At 38.8% G+C, this 22,158-nt stretch overlaps 1 long non-coding RNA gene across 1 annotated transcript in view; it reads left to right on the top strand.

The window, feature by feature from the left end:
• The first annotated feature begins 3,835 nt into the window (after positions 1-3,835).
• Positions 3,836-22,158, top strand: part of LOC148831757 (uncharacterized) — a 36,668-nt gene continuing 18,345 nt past the window's right edge. The window contains exons 1-2 of the long non-coding RNA XR_016091252.1: positions 3,836-3,946; positions 6,820-6,906. This is a non-coding gene — a long non-coding RNA (uncharacterized LOC148831757). The remainder of the gene's footprint in view (positions 3,947-6,819; positions 6,907-22,158) is intronic.

A 22,158-nucleotide genomic window follows, 5' to 3' on the forward strand; every position in this document is an offset into this window, starting at 1 on the left:
TGTTTTCTTTCTTCTCTTTTCAGCAGGGAATAAACCTATTACTTGTTCCTTTGCAGCCTACGCATGCTGACGCAGCTACTCACCTGAACTATATAATGTATATACAGTACGAACAAACACCTAACGAAACGGCCGGTGAAACTGTAGACGTACTGTACAGTGTGTTAATTGTTTCATATTTCATGTTCGTGAATTGAAAAACAAAAGTGTACAGTACAGTACATGCCTGAGTTGCTGTGATGCTCTCTGGGCACAAAAACGTACCTGGTTAATGCAAGATTGACTCCGTACACCGTACGTCTACAATGCAGTATGCATAATTTGTCCAAATATACTGCCTGCTATGATGCACAAGGTAAGGTGTACTGTATCTTCACAAGGATGAAAGTAACCTAAAAGATGTCTTCTGTCACTTCAAACGAAACCCATATTATTAAACAACATAAAACCCCTGTTCTCAAATCGATTTCTGTTTAGCAAGTTGCAGGGAACGAGATTTAACAATCGCCACAGTTTGCAGGCTAAGAGTGTATTTTCTTTTAATGATTTTTTCACACTCTTCAACAGTATTCCTCATTCGAGTGCTCTGCATTAGAGATAAAATAGTCGGAGACTGTGAAAATATGAAAACTGTGAAAGAACACGTGTTTTGATTTCCGCCTCGTACTCCCACCTTTGTAGCCTTTACGTTATTGAACAGATTTCCTCTGGGTACAGTTCAGCATGAACTGCATTTTTAGAGTCCTTTCGCAATTTTTAAAACAGTAAGGGGGTTTGAACTACTGTAAGTCTATGGAAACAACATTCGATGAGTCTAACCTCTTAGAATCTAAGATTTTACTAAATAAAACACTGTACTGAATTGAGCGCCCACGCTATTTTTAATTGAATACTACTACTAATAATAGCTTTTACCGATATACATCATAAATATATTTATATGCTAAATAACCACCATGTTAATTTGTGCTAACAACATGTATAAACCACACACATACAATTACGGGAACACTATACTGTATATCAATGTTATGCGCTACAGTAATATTTCCTAAAAAGGAATAGTAAATTAGGTCGATATTCACGTTAATACAATTTAAACTAAACGTGTAATGTAAATTGTAAATTGCTATAATTATTTATTGTTGTTGGATTCATATCAGGATTCACGTTTGCGGCTGTCCATTTATTCCCCAGAATGAAATGATGACATTTGTGAGATGCGTGCTATCTTTAAAAATCTTTGTACCTGCATCATTAAATCGAAAATACTAAAAATAACTTGAAATAAAAAGGTTAATCAGGGAAAATATTTTATAGAATATCTGTTAAAATGTGCATGAAAGGCGTTCGTATCTTCAATGCTTTGTGTTCAGATTTATTGACTTTAAATCTCACATTTCTTATGTTAACCATACATTTACAAGAAAAGCGAGGATAGTAAGTAAAGTATTTTGTTTCAATGTTTCAGTGTTTTCAATGCAGAATTGCGTGTTTTCAAACATTAAGATATATGCATACTGTAAGTAGAGTATAAATTACATACTGTATTAGCAGACATATGTTTACTTTTCATAAATCCGGTCAATCCCTTAACAAATTCTCTGCTTCTAAATGTGCCTCATATTTTAGGATTGCAAAAATGCTTTGTAATCTTTTCTTCCACGCGACGGTGTTTTAAATTTAAGGAAGTCTCGGGTTGTCTAAAAACGCGTCTCGCCCGTTACGATTCCTCTCAAATGAGCGATGGCTTTCGTAGACTAGACTACGCGCGGCGCGGCGGGGTGTGTTACATGTGTCAGATAATTGCGTGATAATTAGTGACGTTTTAAAAACATGTTACTAAAATTGATTTTTAAATATCTGAAGACAAAAATCAGCAAAAAAAAAAAAACGAATTACTGTATAACAGAATACAATATTCTCTCGGTTTTCCCGAGTAGGACTCTGACAGGCTCAGAATGGATTCAGAGCGGCGGAGATGAGCGTGGTACTGTTCCTCGCCGGTGAAACTCGACTCGCAAATTACCCCATCAAACAAGGTCCCCTAACACACACAATTTATTTGTTTTGTGAAAAAGTGTGTATCAGTAGTATTTCAACAGCATTCGGGGTTTTGTACTCGACGCGTACATAATATACCACGTCTCAATTTTCACTTCGCACATTCCTGGCTTCCCGGAGACCTCCTTGTCCAGGACAGTAAACCTCATCAAAAATACTCCGAATCGATTTGCATCTGCGCTCTATGTGTAATTGAAAGCAGGTGTCCAGTTCCTTGACTCTTCTCGTTCTCACATTTGTAGCAGCGATAATCACGCTCGTAGTGTGTGGACCGACCCCAGCAGTAAACTTGCTCTAAGAAACCTTACAGCAAAGGCTCATTTTAAGCCCGGTAGGATAAACAGCACCATGGCCACATTTTAGGTCGTTTTTTTTTCACCGACAATATCCTCCAGTATGATAGAAATGACAAAAGCACTCATAATTCAACAGAATAAATGAACAGAAATCTGTAATTATTATTTTCCTTTAACTCGTTTGCTCAATACATTTTCTGTTCGTGACTAGCACTGCGATACCATTGAAATATAAAACACTCGCATAGAAGCATACGTAGAATATACATATATACAGTATATACTCAGATTTAAATGGATTTACTATGCTATACATAGCATAGGGTTTTAAGTTCTTTTACGTTTTAACCTCTTTTAGTGTTGCAATATTATGCACCATACGCCACGAATAAACTAGTTTAGAAATGTGTTCTGTGGTCTTTGAATACATGTATGAAACAAAAATGAATCACAATTACAAACGAACTTGACAAAACATAACAGTTTCAAAAACCTGGAGTAACTGGCAGCCCGAAGAGCCTGATAATTTTTTAAATTATTCTGAACGCAGCCCGCGGCGTGGAAATACAGAACACTTCTCTTTAAAGAAACCTATTTTCGAAGAGTTCAATGTATGGTTTTACTTTGTTAGGATTTTAGTTCTAACCTCGTTCCGCTGATGACATGAATTCCAAACATATTTGCATAGTTTGCATTTCAAGTTATGTTTCTTGCCCAGCTGGAACATTGGAAATCATGTGGAAATGGAGGGTCGACTCTGCGTTGTTCTGGGTTTTTTTTTTTTGTACACTACGGGGAATCTTTTAAGATATGTCAGTATGTAATGTCAGTAACAACAACAACAACAAACTGCTATCGTCCCCTGAAACGCTTTAATTATTAAGAAACGCAGAGGGAAGCGAGTCGCGCGCATGCGGAAAGTTCTGAGGCACTGTGCGGCGCGCGCCTGACCCGCTCCACCGCTTCGCCTTCTGGAGTCGCGGAACCTTTCGACCGACTTCTGAAATCGTGCCGCACTGAGCCGGGCTGCTATCTGTTCTTTCTTTTTAAAATAACAAAAAACATAAAGTGAGTCGTGCTTCGCGCATATCAACTGGGAAGTTCTAGTTGAACTTAGCTGACGCCGGACTGGAATGAACAGCGACTAAAAGTAAGTATATCATCATGTTTTGTTGGAGAAATCCAGCTCCTGCACTCCTTATTTACCCGTCTGCCGTGCAAGAGGCGCAGCGCACGGACTCGGCTTTTTCCTGACCGTTTCGCGGCTGTAATATTATAGAGTGTTGTGAAATTAAATCTGTCACCTCTTCCTGCACAGTCACTCTCCTGACAGGCTCACCGGGGAAACCTCTTTGTGGGTAACTAGGTATCCAGTTTGTGGAGCCCGTGCAATGTTTCAATATTCAGCCGTAGCCTCCCCCCCTCCACCCTCTCCAAAAAACATCATTTTATTGTAGTTCCGAACGGAAAAAGGTGCCACGAAGACACATCTAAACACATTTTCTGGGAGTTTGGGCTTCACTCACATGGGGATATTTACGGATGTCACGGTGCTTGCTCGCTGCGCGATCAGGGGCGGAGACATGGTAATAACTCCGTAATTTGTCTTTCTTGGTTTACGGGCATTCTTGACTTTCATTTAGGATTCACTTTGTAGCTGTTAGTTGGAGGGAATTCTGTACATGTTGCATTTTTGTTTTTGCTCAGAAAGTTACAACACCGTGTCTCGACATACAGTAAAACCGGAATTTAATTTCCTCGAGCCATATTTGTTTTTAAGTTAAAGGCTGTTTGGAATAACTTGTAATGATGTGTAAACGTGTGTGTGAACATTAAAACAAACTACAGGTGAGGCAAGCTGCGATCACATCAGTTACAACCAATACAGTGCCTTAGTTATTATGAGGAAAAAAAAGTCTGTTTTGTACAAGAGATCACTTAAGGGATTATTAAAGAAGTTAGGCTGTAGTCGCGCTATACCACATAAATATTATTGAAATATCCTTTTTTGTTATTGCAAAACGCAGTTCATATCCGTTAAAATACAAAAAAACACGATCCGTAAATTAAAATACACCGAGGTGAACAAGTAAGTCACTCTAGTGTTTTGTTGAGTTTTATTCCACCTAGAGGTCTTCTGATTATTTATCCGTGTGTAGCGCTTTAAGATAAATTAATTTTCACTGCAGCATCTGAGCGACTGGATTCATCAACGTGCCTCTAATGAGTCCAATCAGTATCCAGAACAAGCGACACTTCACCTTTGTTCAGCCACGGACACTTTATATCTCCTAGACAGAAGCTCTGTGTTGTTTGTATTAATTTCAGATAGTTCTCTGGTGAAGGGTTTTGTGTTTCTCCTTGTGAGTGGCATGCATAACCATTAACCCGTTTAATGTAATACTTTTGGGTGATATTTAATATATTAGCCCGTAAACATTTTTAAACATTTCTTCCCAAAAAAAAAACACACCCAATATACTTTTCAGATTTTCATCTTAACTTCATGCTTACTGTGTGTAGAAGTCTTCGAAAATTATTCAAATTAACTTCTTTAATCGTGAGAAAATACTGTGGTATGAATAAAAATAAACTCTTGTTTTGCGGCATTTTCCTTATGAATGTTTTAATAATAATAATAATAATATATATAGTATCTTTATTTTACCATAAACTGTTTATTATGCCATTCCCTTAATACAGTTAAGAGGAATGAGTAAAATAGGAGAAAATAGTGGAAACCTTTGCAGTTATAGGGAAAGTTATGCATTAACATCTGTCAAACGAAACCTAGCCCTTTGTTTTACGGGCTGTGAATAATACTATTTTTTAGTTTTACTACAGTATATTCACTGAAGTGTTGATAATACCAAATTTTAAAGGCGTAATCTTTTGATATTTTTACCATTAAGTAAATGCCGCAAATATGGGAATGCTTACTATTATTTTAGTGATATTAATAGATGTATTATTAATTTACATTGTTTATTTTGATGATAAAATACATATGTAAAAACAGTATGTAGCATGTACTCAAAACTGGTAATCACAGTTTATCAGTTAATGCTGACTTAATGGTTAGTTTATTGAATCATTCCTCAAATGGTAGAGCTCACAAGCTTTGCTGTCTACCTTTAGTAACTCTAATGTCTTGTTTTTCCAGCGATAAGCAATACATTAATTACATTAACATTTAGCAGTGTTCACAGTAAGAGTTTATACCTACGTATGCACTCTCAGACCCAGACCAGCATACGGTATACTGTACTGTAACTATGCAGGTCTATCCTGTGTCTGAAACACAAAGCAATGTTTTGAACTAATTTCAGACTTTTCCATTTATATTTATTCCAGCGTTAATGAGGATCTATGAGGCCTCCAAGCTTGGCCTCTTTTATTTTCAAAGTTCTCAATGGCGTATTCTGCAACTAGTAATATTAATGATTGTGATGATGTTTGTGACTATTCTTTGTTTTGTTTTGAGTTTCAAAGGAGATGTCAAGGTTGCTAAAAAAGAGCGCCAACCGTTCTCTTCCTGTTTTTTGTGATAGTGTTGTTTAAACAGACTAAACATAACAGAACTGTGAAAGATTTGCTTTGTGTGCACAGATATTAGATGATGAATGACTGCAGTCTGAGTGTGCTCTATTATATACTGTCTAGCAAGCTGTTGTTTTTTTTTTTGCTCCAAACTATCAAACAGAATGTGTTGCATCAGATTAGATTATGCTTTCGTTTATGGGTTTAAAGGTGTTTTAAAAAGCTATATTGCTCCTGCAACAGCAACAGTGCTAAAACATTAAAGCATTAAGACATTAAAGACACAAGAACTAAATGGGCTGATGTGCTGGGTAAAATCGTGACTGCAGAATTTTAACCCAATCTTACTTATGACCCTGGTGTAACAACATCCTTAGCCTCAGGGCTACACTGTGAGCATTTGGTGGATTTTCCCCTTTATCCAGACTCAATCTGAAACCATATTACTTTGTTATTATTTCCTCTTAGCATTACAGCACCATTGACATTGACGGATACCATGTAGAATTTTTACTTCTTTTGTACTGTTGTATTGGCAGGGTACTGTGGAATGGAAAAACAATTCCTGCTGATTTTTGTCCTTTTCTGACAACGTGCACAGTATGGGTATCAAGATTGGCACCTGGTTTCTCACAAAATGAGGTTTATTAATGTCTGCTCCGGCCTTTGTAAAAAGACAATTACAAACAAAAAAGATTACTGAACTGTTCATTAACCTTTGGGCTTACCTGACACCTCAGTTTGAGCAAATTTTATTCAGATTTTAGATTAATTAAGTGCGGTTTAGTTTAAAACAATTTGTTGTCTGAATAAGCATGTTTATACAAGAAAGGCTAAAGGAAACGAAGCAGTGACAGCAGATACCCTGTGAAGCAAATCAGCACAACAGCGTGGCTGTGTTTTCTTTTTTTTTCTACAGGCGCAGGTGTGTCAGAATGGATTGAAGCGCAGAGGACATGAAAGGAATCTTCTCTGGAAAGATCTGCACGGCTTGAAAGAGCGATCTGTAAGTAAATGAAATCAGAACTGTGTTAAAGAGGAGCTGCACTTCCACATCAGAGACTTGCACATTTGTTTAGTGTAGTTCCATGTATATTTATATTACATCTGGCTGTCAACAGCAGAGGCTTAAGCAACCCTGCCTTTGCAGTGGAAGGGTTTTCCTGATTCTCAGCTGCGCAGTGTAGAGAAAGAGTCAGGTACTGTAGCTGCAAGGGAGGAAACGAATCGTATTTAAAATAAAAAACCCTGCATAATAGTGCACTCATGCAATAAACTAAACAGTGCGGCTGCCCGATAACGTACTGATCCCAAAAATTAGGGGATATCTGATTTCAAAACAGGTTTTCAGAATGACACACGGATTCTACGGAGAGATGATTGTGGGATGGAAAGAGACTTCCACCCAGGATCTGCGTCAGCGTGAAAAAGCGTTTGCCTTGCATGTTAAGCGACGGGCTTTCCGGCTGCCCTGCCAGGGGCATTCTGGTGTTTCCATACCGTGGTTTCATGGCGGGCAGCCTGTATCGAAAGAGCACCAGTGAATATGAAAGAACAGGTACAGCATAATTCATCCAGCGACTGACTTGTGCCATGACAACCATGTAGCGCTTAAACAAACCGTAGAGGGGTGCTATCGGAATGCTGTAGAGTGGAATCATCCAAGGGCATACAGCGGCACAACTGGAAATTTGTGTGTAAACTCAGTCAAGGTTACTTCCTGAACAGTGGAAAAATTGCCCTTATATTACATTCTCCAGGGTTGTATCTTATGTTTCTGCCTGATAGATTGTGCTGTGCCTCACTACCATGCCCCCAATAGTTTTGCAGTGGAAAAAAACCAAGGATCCTAGATCCCCCATCCCCAGCCCATCACAGCTGGGTGTGCCTGGCCATGCGCACTGGTGACACTGCCCTGGCAGAGGGTTCTGGGAAGAGTCCTGCACTGGTTTGTGCCATTAAGATTCACAGCCAAAGAGTGGCCCCTCTTTATCATGCCACTTCCTCATGGGTCAGCTTCTCAGCACCGAACTTGAGAAACCACCCCCACAGATCTGAGAGCCACTGGCTGTCCGCAGTGCTGCCCACGAGCGCCATGGCACTTGGTTGGACAGTGAAACTGGCACAGATGACTCCAGCAAAGGACTGTGGTCCAGTGGCCAAACGCAAACCTCTGGAAGGACCTCATGGTCCAATTTCATGTTATTCATGCCAGAGTGTGATGTTATGTGGGAGGACATTATAAGGCAATGCAATATTCTGCACTGTGTTCTGTTTATTGATACAGCAGGTGGGGTAGCTCAGCAGGGTTGTGTAATACTGAGACACTTTATGCCCTTTCTATTCCATCATGTTGGCAGACGTCTCACTGATAGACCACGTTTGTGACATCCCGTTGACCCGGTACATGGAAACCAACTAACATTAGGTCAGATTTCTGGGGTGTGATAGGGTACTGTAGATTCATTAGTGACAATCAACGAACCTGATACTGCGGTCTGAAAAATGACTTCGTGCAGCATGTGAACACTTCAGAAATCTGTTTGTGCGCTTGTGTACAAGGTCGTTCTTTTCGTGGCTGATCCTGTGCTTCTGTGCTTCTGTTGATAACCGTTCTTTTCAGTATTTTACCAGTGGCACCAGTGTGTACTGGTCACAGCTGCAGCAGGGCATCTGCAACGCATGTTACGTAAACTCATTCTTGGTCAGATGGTCTGCTTGTTCTGTCGCCATTTAATTGTCTCTGGTTCTGTCAGAAAGTGACTCATTATCCTTAAAACTGCCAGCCTTTTTTCTGCTGGGAATCTCCCAGCACTAATAAATATATACGCAAAGAAAATAAACGAGTGACACTTAAGGTATAATTCTGTGCAAAGTTTTCAGTCACACTTATTACCCTGACGATGTCGTTGGTAAGATCTGTCCTTCTCTTAGTATTATTATTAATAACTGGGTTTCTACTGGTGTGGGGTGACTTGCTGAGTAAGACATTGAATTGACATTGACGTTCTTTTAACAAATTTCAATTTTCCCTATTTTAGAAAAACGTGTCAAATCTAGCCTAATGGAATGACAAGAAATAGCACCATCCTTTGAAATGGAATTAAGTTGGATGTTAACTCACCGTTATTCCTCTTTGACATCCCAGAAAGAAAAATACTTCTCGGATATTGAACTACAGTGGTGTACATGCTGTATAATTCACAAAAGGAAAAGCTATACAGTTACACTGTGCTGTTATTATGCAGTGTCATAAATATTTAAATGTGCATATGTGGAATCATGTCATTAGTGCTTACTTTGGCGATGCCAGGTTTCATGTGGTTCTGGGCAGAGAGATCCCAAGTGTGTTGAACACCCAGCCCACTCACTGCACTTTGGAAAACGTCTCCAAGGCTTGCAGTCTTTGTAGATGTTGTCAATGAGAACAATATTGTTTCCAGTGTCGTAAGACAGACCAAAATTCAACACACCAAAGCAGTTACACTTAACATGGTTTTTATGAAAGTTACTGTCCTGCAAAAGCCATTTCCAAGTGTCTGGAATAGAAAAAGAGAGAGAATGTCCCAGTAGTAAAGCTGCAAATGTATTACAGTGGCCCAGTTAGAGGTGTTGCTTGAGTCTGTTGAAAGACTGCCCCTTAAAACCTTTTAGATCATTTTGGTAAAAGTACTGTGCAGTATATCGTATAAAGTAATATTAGAATAAATACTGTTTTTACAATAAAAAATGATTTCATCAGTGCATTAGTCTTGTGTTTCTTTCTGTTGATTTTATGTTTAGCGTGTTAATCTGCTCTGAATGGATTTTGCTTTGCCGAGATACACCATTGTTCTGCCATGATGAGATTCTTATGCTGACAGAAGACAATATTTTGCCTTATTATGAATTAACTAACACACTTTTCCAAAGCAATTCTCAACTGAACACCTTTTAAAAAGCTGGAAGATTATCAAAGCTATATCTTAACTGGGGTTAAGCTAAGCGTTAAGAGAAAAAACTTGTTCAGAGATACAACAGCACTCTACCTGTGCTTCAAGCCTACAGCCCATACACATGCAGGTGTGAGTCCAGAACCCATAACCACTCCATCACACTAATGTCCTCTGGGCCCTCCCCATTCTGATTTTAAGTTCACTAGTTTAGCTATGCTGGCTTATTGAACAGAAATGATTTTGCCATGTTGACACAACCTTGGGCGCGTAGTAACGAGATCTTTAAAATATGAGTTTCTAGGCTGACAGACACACAGACACGTAAGTCTGTGCCTAGTGCGTTTATTGTACAGTGAGGGGAAAACTCAAAATCCCCATTACCAAAAAAAACCCCAATATAAAACCCTACACACCTCTTTGAGCCAATGACTAAACTTCGTCCATCTTCATGATGTTACTAACTAACACAGCCAAGCAACTCAGCAGCTTCCCGACCCCCATACAAACAATAAAGTTACTTCAAGACGCTCTGAGACGCAATTTCGGAAGTTCAAAACTCATAGATTCCTATCTCCGGTCACCAGTCAGGACTTCTCCCCCTGCAGAGTGGTGCATACTGTACAGGGGTTCTTCCCCTTAGCCCCTCCAACAGCAGACATCCACTCCCTCAGACTGACACTGGAACCTTCCTCTTCCTGTTCTTTTAAAACAGTCACCTGACCAATTGGCTTCCTGCAACTGGTCAGGTGACCGAGCAGCAGCTCATTCCCCAAGAGGAGTCTGGGAAATGTGGTCCCCACTGGGGTTGTGCTCTTACACCATACAGTATATTGTAAGCTAGTACAGTTTACTTCTGTTGTGAGGCCCCAACAAAAACAGTCGACCAAAGCGAGCTTCTCACTGTGCAGTTGATGAGAGTCATACAGTTTTATATGTTGAGGATATAAAATATTGAGATATGCGGAGCAAAAGTGTCAGTCTCGATTCGAATGGAAAAATGTGCAGAACCGATATCTGATTTTCTGTGTTGGTGACATATTTCTTTGGATTTTGCTGGAACAGATGATTTGTTAGGTAAATTAAATTCCCGGGTTAGGAGGCGGGTTAAATGTAGCACTCCTAATCTTTGAGGCTCTTCATGTTATCTGAACGGTACACTTTATCAGCATACTGAGTCTATTTGTTGTCTTGTTAGGTAATTCACCAACATCTGTTAAGCAAGTACTGTTCTGAAAATATGAGTGAATCAGCTTGGACGTTACTCCACCTGTTACTCTTATGTGTTGTGAGATGTGACATCAAACATAAACAAGGATTTCTGTCAGTGTTATTAGATCATGGAAACTGGCTATCTGTAACATATGTATGTTTAAAAGTTCTTAAGGAAAGTCTGTGAAAAGAACATACCCAAATTTCTCACTAATCACTGGCTGTCTATGGCATAAATGTGGGCCTTCTGGCCATCATCTCATCATGTCAATACTCCTCTGTATCCTCAGTGTCACTCCAATGTAGCAGCCCTTTGTTCCAAAAAACAAACATCTGTTCCAATGGGTTTTTTTTTTCTAGGATAGCCAAGGCTTGTTAGTCTTGCAGGTGACCGATTTGTCCTTTTTTTCTGAAGAATGCTCACTTTGCGAAGCGGGCCCTAGACAGTCCCTGCTTTGTTTACAAATGCATGCATGATTTGCTGGGGCAGGTGTTCTTGTTTCATGTCTGCGTCTGTGTTCAGTTCCTCTTCTGTTGAGAGCTGGAAAAATAGAAGTGCATGGTTTGATGTCTCAGAGATGTCTGGTGTGAGTCATCTCTTCGGTTCAAAGTGGGAAGAGCCTTCCCCTGAAACAGACAGCTGACTGAGATTCCATGGGCAATTAGCTACAAAGAGCTACCAAAGAGTGGACAAGAGAGACCAAAGAGCTACAGTAAATGTTCTGAATGGCCCTCCTGTCCTTTGCAAGCCTTCTCGTGTTATTTGTTATTTTCTGATCACTTAAAAGCCATAGAAGGGTAACTGCAGCAAGTTGTGCTGTTACCAGACAGTCCTTTCTGTTGTCAAGTATTGTCTGACATTGAGAGGTTTAGAATAAGTAAGATTATTATTTCACCTGTGTGATGAAAGAAGTCGCGATTGGAATGGGGGAAGGAAGATGAGAAGATGCAGTGGGATGATTTACTGTACTGTATGTGGCTAAATAAAGACTACGGTGTCTGTTTTTTTAAATCTGTAAGAAAATGCTCTTTAAAGTATATACTGCATATACTGATGGAAAACAGAAACGCATCACCTCCTCCTCCACACTGTGGCCCTCCCGTCTGCATGGAACAGGCTGAAGAGTGACTCATCCATGAAGAGGACCTGATGGCACTGCTGACAAGTCCATCACAGCCTCTGTCTGGCCCAAGCCAGTCGGGCGTGACTCTAGGAGGTGTGAGCAGAGGTCCTCTGACAGGTCCCCTTGCTCTAAGGCCAGCAGCATGGAGCCTCACTGTCCTGTCACTGATACAGGCATTATGTACTCCAGCAGTTTCAGCAGCAGTGCAGGTGGCAGATCTGAAACGATCTCTCAGATGGACCAGTCTGATGTGTCAGTCCTGCTCTGGTGTGGTCACTCGAGGGCGACCAGATCTTGGACAGTCATCTGTCCTGTCGGTATGCTGAAACCTTCTCTGTAGTCGAGACACAGTGGAGCGGCTTACTCCATAGTGTCTGGCAACGCTGGCACATGCCTGCCTGCAGCATGCCAATGGCCCTCTCCCTTGCTTATGGTGACATTCGAGGCATTATGGAATGCACAGAAAACTGACTAAGTATGGCCTTTTTCTTCCAGTGACCTAAGCTTTGAATTAAGGCCTTTTTAAAGGTGACCTGCTCAGGCTTTGTTCCACCTGGACCTAGTTGGTTAAAAGTGCACCTCATGAGCTTTCTTGTGATTGGTAAGTTGCAACACCTCACTGCACAAGCTGTATTGCTGGTCAGAGGGCTTAAAACAAACTTTTTGTGGAAGTACATAAGCTATAACTATAGTATTCTCATTCCAGAAAATGTTGCGTTTCTTTTTTTCCATCAGTGTATTTGCATTGTGTGTTTTACTGTGAAATGTTCATACTGTACATTAAAAGTCTACTCTTCAACAAATGGATAAATAAATAAAAAGTGTGTAGGAGATGTGTGTTAGTTTTTCAGACCCAAATGTATGCAACAGTCTTTAAAACCAGTGACAAGAAACACTGGAGTAAACATGCAGAAATGCGGCACATTGTTTAAATACAATATCTTCAGCTTTTTTAGAGTCGTCTCTCATTGTGCCTGAGACAGTTACACTGGCTTCACGGTACAGTTCCAGGATCTTCTGTCATACGTTAGAATTCAGACTAGAAACCAGCTTCTCGTCCTAGAAAGATGATTTTTGCTACGTTAGGTAGTGAGTCCTGGGTGATGTAGATAAGACCTCAAAATGACTTTAACATCCATCCATTCAGGCCCCACGTGTGGAATCAGTCCTAAACAAGCCAGAGATTGTATCATGACAGAATTTATGCTGTGTTGTCATACAGACAAAATCTTTCCAAATAAGTGCACGGGTCGGTGTAGATTAATTAGGATTTGGAGAAATAAACAGTTTTAAAATAATCTTTCCTCTCTTAAATTGTTGCTTGATGAAGATAAAGTGAGATTTGTTACCTTTATAAAATTACATCACATCTTGTAAGTATTGCCAAAGGTACCCCTGAATGGGAAATCATTCTGTATGCATATGATGTGAAAATATCATGAAAGCCAATAAACCTAAATGAAAGTGATCTCAGAATTAAGTCTTTTATAAAATTAATAATTTTTATAAAACTATTAAGATTGCTCCCAATTTTTTTGATATATTGATTTTTGACTTTAGAGTTCTTTATAATATTGCTGTTTTTGAATTATCGTAATTTTAATTTTGATTAACGTTCAGTGGCTACAGACTCATTGAGATCATTTTGTGATCATGTGTATTTTCCTGTTCTTAAGCCAGTGTTTAACGCAAGTATTTGCTGCAAGGTTATTCTCAAGATCGCCACTGGTTCATCACCTGTCATGCACCATCCACAGAATTTACTCTGCGGAACTTGACATAACTTTCGGAGAGTTTGAGTTTTTTTCCTTAATCACGTCTGTTCTCAGTTCCAGTTTCACAAACGCCCCTGTGAGGTTTATATAGAGTAAGGGGAGAAATGTGAACTTGGGCAGCAATCTTTCAATAGAGTAGCCCTCTTTAGTTAAAATGTCAAAACTGTGTGCTCTTTGTTATAGGAAACGTTCTTTCTAGTAGCCATAGTATTCACCACATACATAAAACACTTTAGTGGTATCATAAAACACTATAGTGGTAATACTATATATAAAACACTATATTGGTATCACTGTTTGTACTTACAGTATGTGGGCCTTGAATGATATGGCTCTTTCTGATTGGTTGCCTGATAACCAATCACAATTTAGCATGTCAGTATAATACTGTATTATCTGTTACCTAACAGTATTAAAGGTAAATTTTCCTTTTTCTACAAAATCTATGAATTTGAGATGTGTCATTTTCATTGTATATCCACTCTTTATTCTGTTACCATAACTGATTTCAGTACAAAATCAATTGAAGAGGCTTACTTAATGAGGCCTACTCATTTTGGAAAATCTAAGCAATCAGTGGAAACTGTGCTTTGCAAGTATGTTTTGATGTTTTCATTTGCCTATTCAGTTTAATTCAAAACCGGCTAATCAAATGATTAAGATCAAGAATTCCATTAAGGAAACGGAGAATGTATTTAATTATTTTAATATTTTAGCATAAAATAAAGATTGAATTGTTGTCTTTTGATTTAATCTCAGAAGATAAAAGCTGGGATGTGTTATGCATAAAGTATGTGTGCTTTTGACAAAAGATCAATGTAAGTATTTAACAGAAGCCAGCAGCAAAGCTTTGTGAAATTGTAGGAAAAGATTAACTGTACATTAATAGCTTTTAATTAGCTATTGAACCTCAACAGCTCAAGCCCGCTTTATGATAGTCATATAGAGAACATGCTGTGGATTACTAAGACCTGGGAAACATATGTGAATCCCACAAATGATAAACATTACAAATGACACTTTTATTATCAATATTCATTAGTGTATAAATCTCTTACTTTTGAAGTATATTTTTATAAGGATGAGCTCATACAAATTGCTCTTGATAATTTATTCTTTGTAATTGACATTCTGGAACTGCGTCTGAAGAGTAAGTCAAACAGAGGACAGAATGAATCTATTTGGAATCTGTGTGGATAGCAAAAGTCAGAGGATGACAAATCTGGGATATGAATTAAGGGATAAGTAGAACATTATTGCATTTATGACTGTGTGGCTAAGTGTGGCTAAGATTAACTTTGCTCTTTTATATTTAAACATAAAGCCCGGTTGAAGTAAAACACAGCTCAGATGTTCGGAATAATTTAAGCTTTTCTGCTTTGCTCATTGTATTCCATTCTGTATATTTAGCCTGAGCTACACTACATTGATTGTGTTGCTCTTCTAAAACAGTTTATTTTATACCAAAACTGAAATTCAGGTCTTTATTTTTATTTATCCTATAGGATATATTTGTCAGGTAGACAATGCATCTCACATTGATGATAAACTTTTTAATCACATTAACGTTTTAGACTTTAGGCTTAAGAGGTGACTTATAAAGACACTTTATCCACTCTTTACAAGTTGGATACAGCTATCATCATGAACTGCTTTAAATAGAAAATGTAATTACTGTAAAAAGATCACATATTCTGTAGCAGTTTACTTCAGAAGCATAGTAAAAACCATGTTGCATTTTATAGTTTATTAAAGATGGAAAATGTGTTTTTAGATTTGTTGAATCAGCAAATAAAGCGAGGCAGATAATGAATAAAACAATCTGACAACACTTATTCTTAAAAGGATCATATTCTGTGTTGTTCTATATTTTATACTGACGATATGTTGGAAGGTTCTTTTTCATAGCTTGTTGTTGATTTAAAGCAAGTTAATGCAGGAAGAAAAGCAAGATGCTTAATTAAGGGAATATTCAAAGCTGAACATGAGGAGAGAGGTGTGGGAGGGTATCTTTTGTGCCCATGCTTGTGTAACAGGTGTTTCATGGGTTGTGAAATGTTAATTTGCTTCCCCAGGCTTTCTCCTTGTGCAGTTGTGTTTGGAAGCTGTTTTATTTCTGCGCTTGTGCTGAGTTAATGAGTTAGAATGACAAACAACCTTTGCAGATAGAACAACATCCACTCCCCTGGTACACAAAGGCTGTAACAGTGTATGCTACAGATGTGTAAGCTAAGATATGTAAAAAAAAGTTAAATGGCCCCCAAAATGCAGATTACATTAATTACTTTCTTTAACATTGTATTTTCCATCATTTTGTTGCAAGAAGAAAGATTACAGTATTTTAGATTCCCTGGAGTAATGTATTATCTGCCAACAATAATCTTTATGGAAAGTTTTTGGGAGAGTGGTTTCCATGAGAGTGTGCGTTTTGGGTTTTGCATGGGTAGGTAGAATATTTCCAACATGCAACACAAAAAGAATTTTTCGTCAGCTTTCCAAGAAAGCATTAATAATGAAAATCATCCCCATCATCTGTTCTGTATAGTGTCTCAGCATCACGGTCTTTCAAGAATGTCTTTTTTTACGCTCTGTCATGACTGTTTCACTGAAAATTACAGTCTCATTACAATTAAGCATTTTGCCAGAGTTTTAAGTTCTGGTAATAACATTATTACTTTATCTAGTGAATGTAAAACTTAAAAGAGATGTATACACAAAGAAATACAACACATTAAACAGAATTAAAAGCTAGAGTATAGAAGTGAGTTTTAAATCAGGATTTGAAAGTTTCAAATAAAGTTCTTAATAGGGCTGGGAGTTCATGCTACTACTGACAGCTACAGACCAAAAAGCACTGGCCTCCCAGTGTTTAGAGTCTCATTTTGCGAACTGAAAGAAGTCCAGAGTCCAAAGATCAAAAATAGCATGTAGGTCTTTAGGGAGTTAACAGTTCACTGATGTGGGCAAACTGTTCAAGTCCTTTAAGGTGAGCTGCAATTTTGAATTGTTTCTTTTGAATTATATTCTGAAATCCACAGGAGGCCAAGGCAAGTTAGAGGCACTCCATATTAAGGACTACCCTAGGAAAAGAAGTGAAACAACAGAGAGCTTATTTACAATTTAATAAGTAGCGTAACAAGAGAACCTAATGAAAGAACTGTTGCAAAGGAGGTAGTGGGTGTATAAGATTTTCATCGGCTCATGTTCATCATTCTGTTCTATATGCTGGACAGCACTCATGACAATGCCAAAGCTAAGGTCAAAGGTAACTGCGGCAGCTTGGGTAGCAGCCCAACATTGGCCTGCCTCTAAGTTATCTTCCATGGGAAGAGGCCCTCATAGGTGTGCTCTGCTAGTGTGCTCCCTATTATAATTATAAAGCCCTCCTATAAAATGCCAAAGCAAGTCATGACAAAGGACTGAACACTGCTAATGTCTTTTCCATGATTCTCAACCAGCTTATAAACCTCACTGAGAGGCACTAATTTATTCCCTCATAAATATCATTAGTGACTTCATACGCATTATGACCACATGACAGTCAAGGCAGATTATAGATGAGGGGTACAGTATCTACTGTATCTGAGGCCTCTTTAAAGTGGCAGCACCCGAAGAACTAGAAAGAGCGAGTAATTGTCCAGTTGAGCCGATAACCAGCTGGTTTAGCTCATTAACAGCTGAATTGGAATGAAAACCGGCAGACACAGTGGTCCTCTGGGCCCAGAATTGCATACTCCTGCTGTAGATAAATGCCCCTTGAGATACAGCAAGAGCTGAGCATTCTAATTCAATGAAGATTCACTGCCTGACACAGCCTGTGGCAACAGATTACAAACTAATTCTTTATTGGTACGCTAGTAGTTTCTGTTGCGTTATTATTTCCCAGCGCAAATGTACAGGATTGCCGTATAAATACCCCACTTTTATAAGTACGTCTCTAATTGTAATTGTAATCTAAATGGGATTTGGAAGCAAAGGAAAATTATAACTTAAGCTTCCACGTTCAGCTTCACATTGCGATTGGCAGGAATTCATTCCTAAAATAACTTTTCGGTAAATTAATTTTTTGACAGGGGCATCTTATTGAAAGCAATTTTTTTTTTATCTTGCTTTATCTTCAGAATTCACATACTTTAAAAAGGCTTTATTACCACAGGTTCGACCTTGGGTCATGTCACGCTCTCCAGCTGTGGCCAGGATTCCCAAAATGCAGCACAACCGAATGCAGGATTAGTCAGATTAGTCAGCCAGAGTGCTGTCAGCTGTCAGGGGGAGTGACCCCCATGGCCTTGTGGATGCTTGAAGGCTTGTAATGCGCTCGGTGAGAGACGCTCATCTCCTCCAGTTGGCTCTGATCCCCCAGTATGGGGCTGTGTTGCCTGTGATGTGTGAAGAGGCCAGTGGCTTGAAAATAGGTGAATTGTGTGCCTGTACAGTAGGTACAGTATATGCTGATACGGGGTTCATAGCTATAGGCCAAGATGTGAAAAACAAAATTGACATAAATAACATCCTATTCCCAATAGGGTAGGTATTAGCAAAATAATGAGCTATTCCAAATTTATAAATAAAAAACATTTTGAGGGTTGTTTGTGGTATTTGTTTGGAAAAACAGTTTACCGAACCTATTATCTTCATTTCAATAGTTATTTATCAGGAGTTAAAGTCAGTGAGCACAAGACTCATTGAGATTTTTCCATACAGATACATTGATTTTTGTTACAGAGAAACTTGTGGGGGTTTGGAACAAGGTGCTCTGCCACATTATTGAAGCTGATGCCCCAGCTTCTTTCAAGAAACAGCTGGAAAAGTCCATGGTACTTTCAAGGCAGATCAACAGATTTTTAATTACAGGCATTCCTGAATTTACGAACATACAGGCAATTAGTTCCATGAAAACTGTTTGTAGGGGGAAAACATGTAGATCGAAAATTAATTTCCATAAGAAAAGTCACACAATGATTTTCAAATTTTCAAATTTTGTGTAGTACAAAATCTTTACAATGACAACAGTATTACTTTTTATGTGAATTACTAACCTTTAAACCCTACTTGACCTAACAGACTACTTTCCACTTCTTAAAAATGTTTATGTACATCAGTAGTTAGGGTATTTAAGTATTAAACAAAACCTACAAAACAAACAGTACATGTACGGTAACAGTTTGCTTTAATAAAACTTAATTATTAATGTAAAAATAATACAGTGCATCACATAAATAAGGTTTGTAATACTAACATAGAGGATGACCTAGGTCTAGGATGCTCGGACCTGTGCTACACAATGAAGTATCACAGCAAAACAGTGTGTTTGTATTTCATAAAATAAATATACATTTTTCAGTAAGCAACAGGTAAATATTTATTCCATCCAGAAAAGAGACAACCTTTGTGCTGAGGAGCCTTCTTCTGGTGTCAGTTTTAAATTTGTAAATATGTTGTCCGTAAATCGAGGGATGCCTGTAATATCAAACGGCACAGTAAGTGAATTGAGGGTCCTGTTTCTTTCTGTATTTGTCGGATGATGTCTGTATATTACCAGTTGCAATCCCTGTTTAGTGAAGCAGGTTTTCTTTTCGTCAGCAGTAAATCAATACGTTTCAGTCCAAGAATGGGGCACAGATGTATGGAACTGTGCTGTAGTTAGAACTGGAGGAGTTTGGTTGCACTTGAGAATAAAGCAGGCCATTATATTGGAGGAGCACAGTGGAGCTCTCAAAATCTGTTGGCGATTGCACAAACGAATCTAAATTTGATTGTGTGGAAGTTTAAATTGGCTATCAACCTGTTAATCCATTAAATCCTGCTAATTAACATGGGGCCAAGCTATCATAACAGAACGGTCTCTGTTCCTTTTTTAATTTTCAAAATCGCCAGTTGTTTGTATTACACCCATCCAGTTTGGATCAGTCAGCTGTGGTCTTTTTCGTGAGTCAGCTTGTAGCTAGGAACGCCCTGAATCTGTGACGGCACACAGCGGAGAATGAGGAAATGCTGGTAGACTCCTCAGATCCACCCCCCTTTGATGCTTGACGTTTAACATGTCGCAGGCAATGCAGCCCTGTCCCGGAGGTTTACCACTGATGGACAAGATATGTCCTTCTCTGACAGCACCGTCAGTGGGAGTCGAGAGAGCTCTGGCTCACCAATCCCACTGTACCCCTGGTGACACTAAACCTGTTGTGTTCTGCGGCTCGGGCGATCTAGTCCTGGTCGGCTAATGAAATGACCCAGGCTCGAACCCACAGTCGAAGAGCTCAACTGCGCCCTGAGCCTCTGAGGAGGTCCTGTAATTCGTTTTTCTGCTCTGCCCTGCTGTAACAATTTCAAAAACAAAATGTCCTGAACCTTCCAGCCTGGCTTTCAGAGAGACTGCAAATCACATCATTGTCCTGCGCTGACAGCGACTTGTAGACATCATCCAAGAGGAAGGCGGTTTGTGCGATCTGCTGTAAGAAACCCTTGACCACTTATGTCGATATGTCTATATGCTTTCAGATACATGGTGGTCTTTCCACTCATCAAATTTACAGTGTGTACCCTTAAAACCACTGAAGTTGTGTGAGTGTCTGGAAGAGTCTGGACTACACAACATAAATAGAACATAAGTGCACAACATTAGAACAACATAAGTAGTTGTTCTGATGTAACCGTGGGGCTGTTTCTAAACACAGGACTCATAATACATGGGTAATGCTGTGGGTGATACAAATCGATATTTATTTATAGTATTTAAAAGTACATCTACAAATTGTACAGCTACACCAGAAAGATTCTGTGGATAACAGGTTAATTAATTTCGCTGTGGTACAAAGCCTAAATGACAGCTAATCCCACTGCACTTTAAAGGTTTAACATTTACTCAGAGAGTTAAATCCACAATACGCTCAAAAATTAGGTTATAACAGGAGGTGCTAACTGAATCTAAGCAAAATCTAGGGACCACATAAGTTATCAGTAAGATCGGGAAAATGCATTGTTCTTCTAAAAAACAAAGCCACAAGACTGTCGTCCAGGAACCTACTGTAAAATGAACCTAAAATTTAAGAAATCTGGAGCTCATAAGAGATCACGCTAGTGATGAGTGAATAAATAGCATATTACTGAACCTAGGCAATGGCATAAGTCACAAAAAATTCACCAAACTGCAATACAGGCGTACAATATTCCAAAATCTGTACAGACAGCCCTTCTAAGTTAATTTGCGTCATCATACTGTTTGACCTGGTGCTTGAGAAATGGAAACGTTCCCTAAGCATTGACAGACACTCACATGAGGAGAAAAAGGAGAAACCTACTGTGCAAAATTAAGACGACTATCAACAATTCAGTGCATTACGTAAATAAGATTTGTATTACTAACATAGTATTAGTTACTAACATAGAAAGCAGGTCCATCTTGGCGTGGTCCTGCTTTCACTCTTTGGCAAATGAGACCTGGCTGTGATTGGAGGCATAACCAAAACTGCAGCTTACTCAGTAGCTACAGTACAGAGTCACCGTAACTGCTAGAAAGTAACAGGATCACAAAAGCCACTAGAATCACCTGAGTTCCATTCTGCTGAAAACTATGCAAGATGGAGGATCCAAGAGAAGCTGTTGTTGTTAGAAAAACTGCCATTTTGAGTTCATTCTAAGTGGTTTGTGTGGCAAAAACAGTTCACCTAAAGCTAAACAAAACTGTGCACTGCAGTAGAAGTCAAAGGTGGATGCATGAAGTGTTACTGTAGTGTGAATGCTTCTGTTGATATAGAGTTTTATTGTTTCCATGATATTCCTTTGGACTTAGCATTTCAGTGCCAGGATAACATTATACAGCCAGGAATAATATTGAACCCGGTGACCATTTTATTGTTTATAAACACACACAATGATTTGATGATTACGTACTGTGTACTTTATGGATTCATTTAGCAGCACTATTTCTAAGTGATTTCTAACACACCTACAATTGCATTAGGGTTAGGGTTAGGGTTGTACATTTTCTCTAGACTGAACTACCAGTTTAAAGGAAAATAAAGCAGCTGTGCAGCCGTACTTAAATGCTTGAAAGTGTTGAACTTGCTGAGTTCCTCACAGCAAAAAACAATCATGAGACAAACGTTTATTTTATATCCAGCTAAGTATTCCGGACCATTGTTCTGCTTGAAGAGCCTTGTTTGTTGGTTTTGGCTCACATCTTTATTCTTTTGCATAGGTTTCACTAAGGAGTTAT

This window comes from Atractosteus spatula, chromosome 6, assembly GCF_055471065.1.
Source record: "Atractosteus spatula isolate fAtrSpa1 chromosome 6, fAtrSpa1.hap1, whole genome shotgun sequence".
Classification (NCBI taxonomy): domain Eukaryota; kingdom Metazoa; phylum Chordata; class Actinopteri; order Semionotiformes; family Lepisosteidae; genus Atractosteus; species Atractosteus spatula.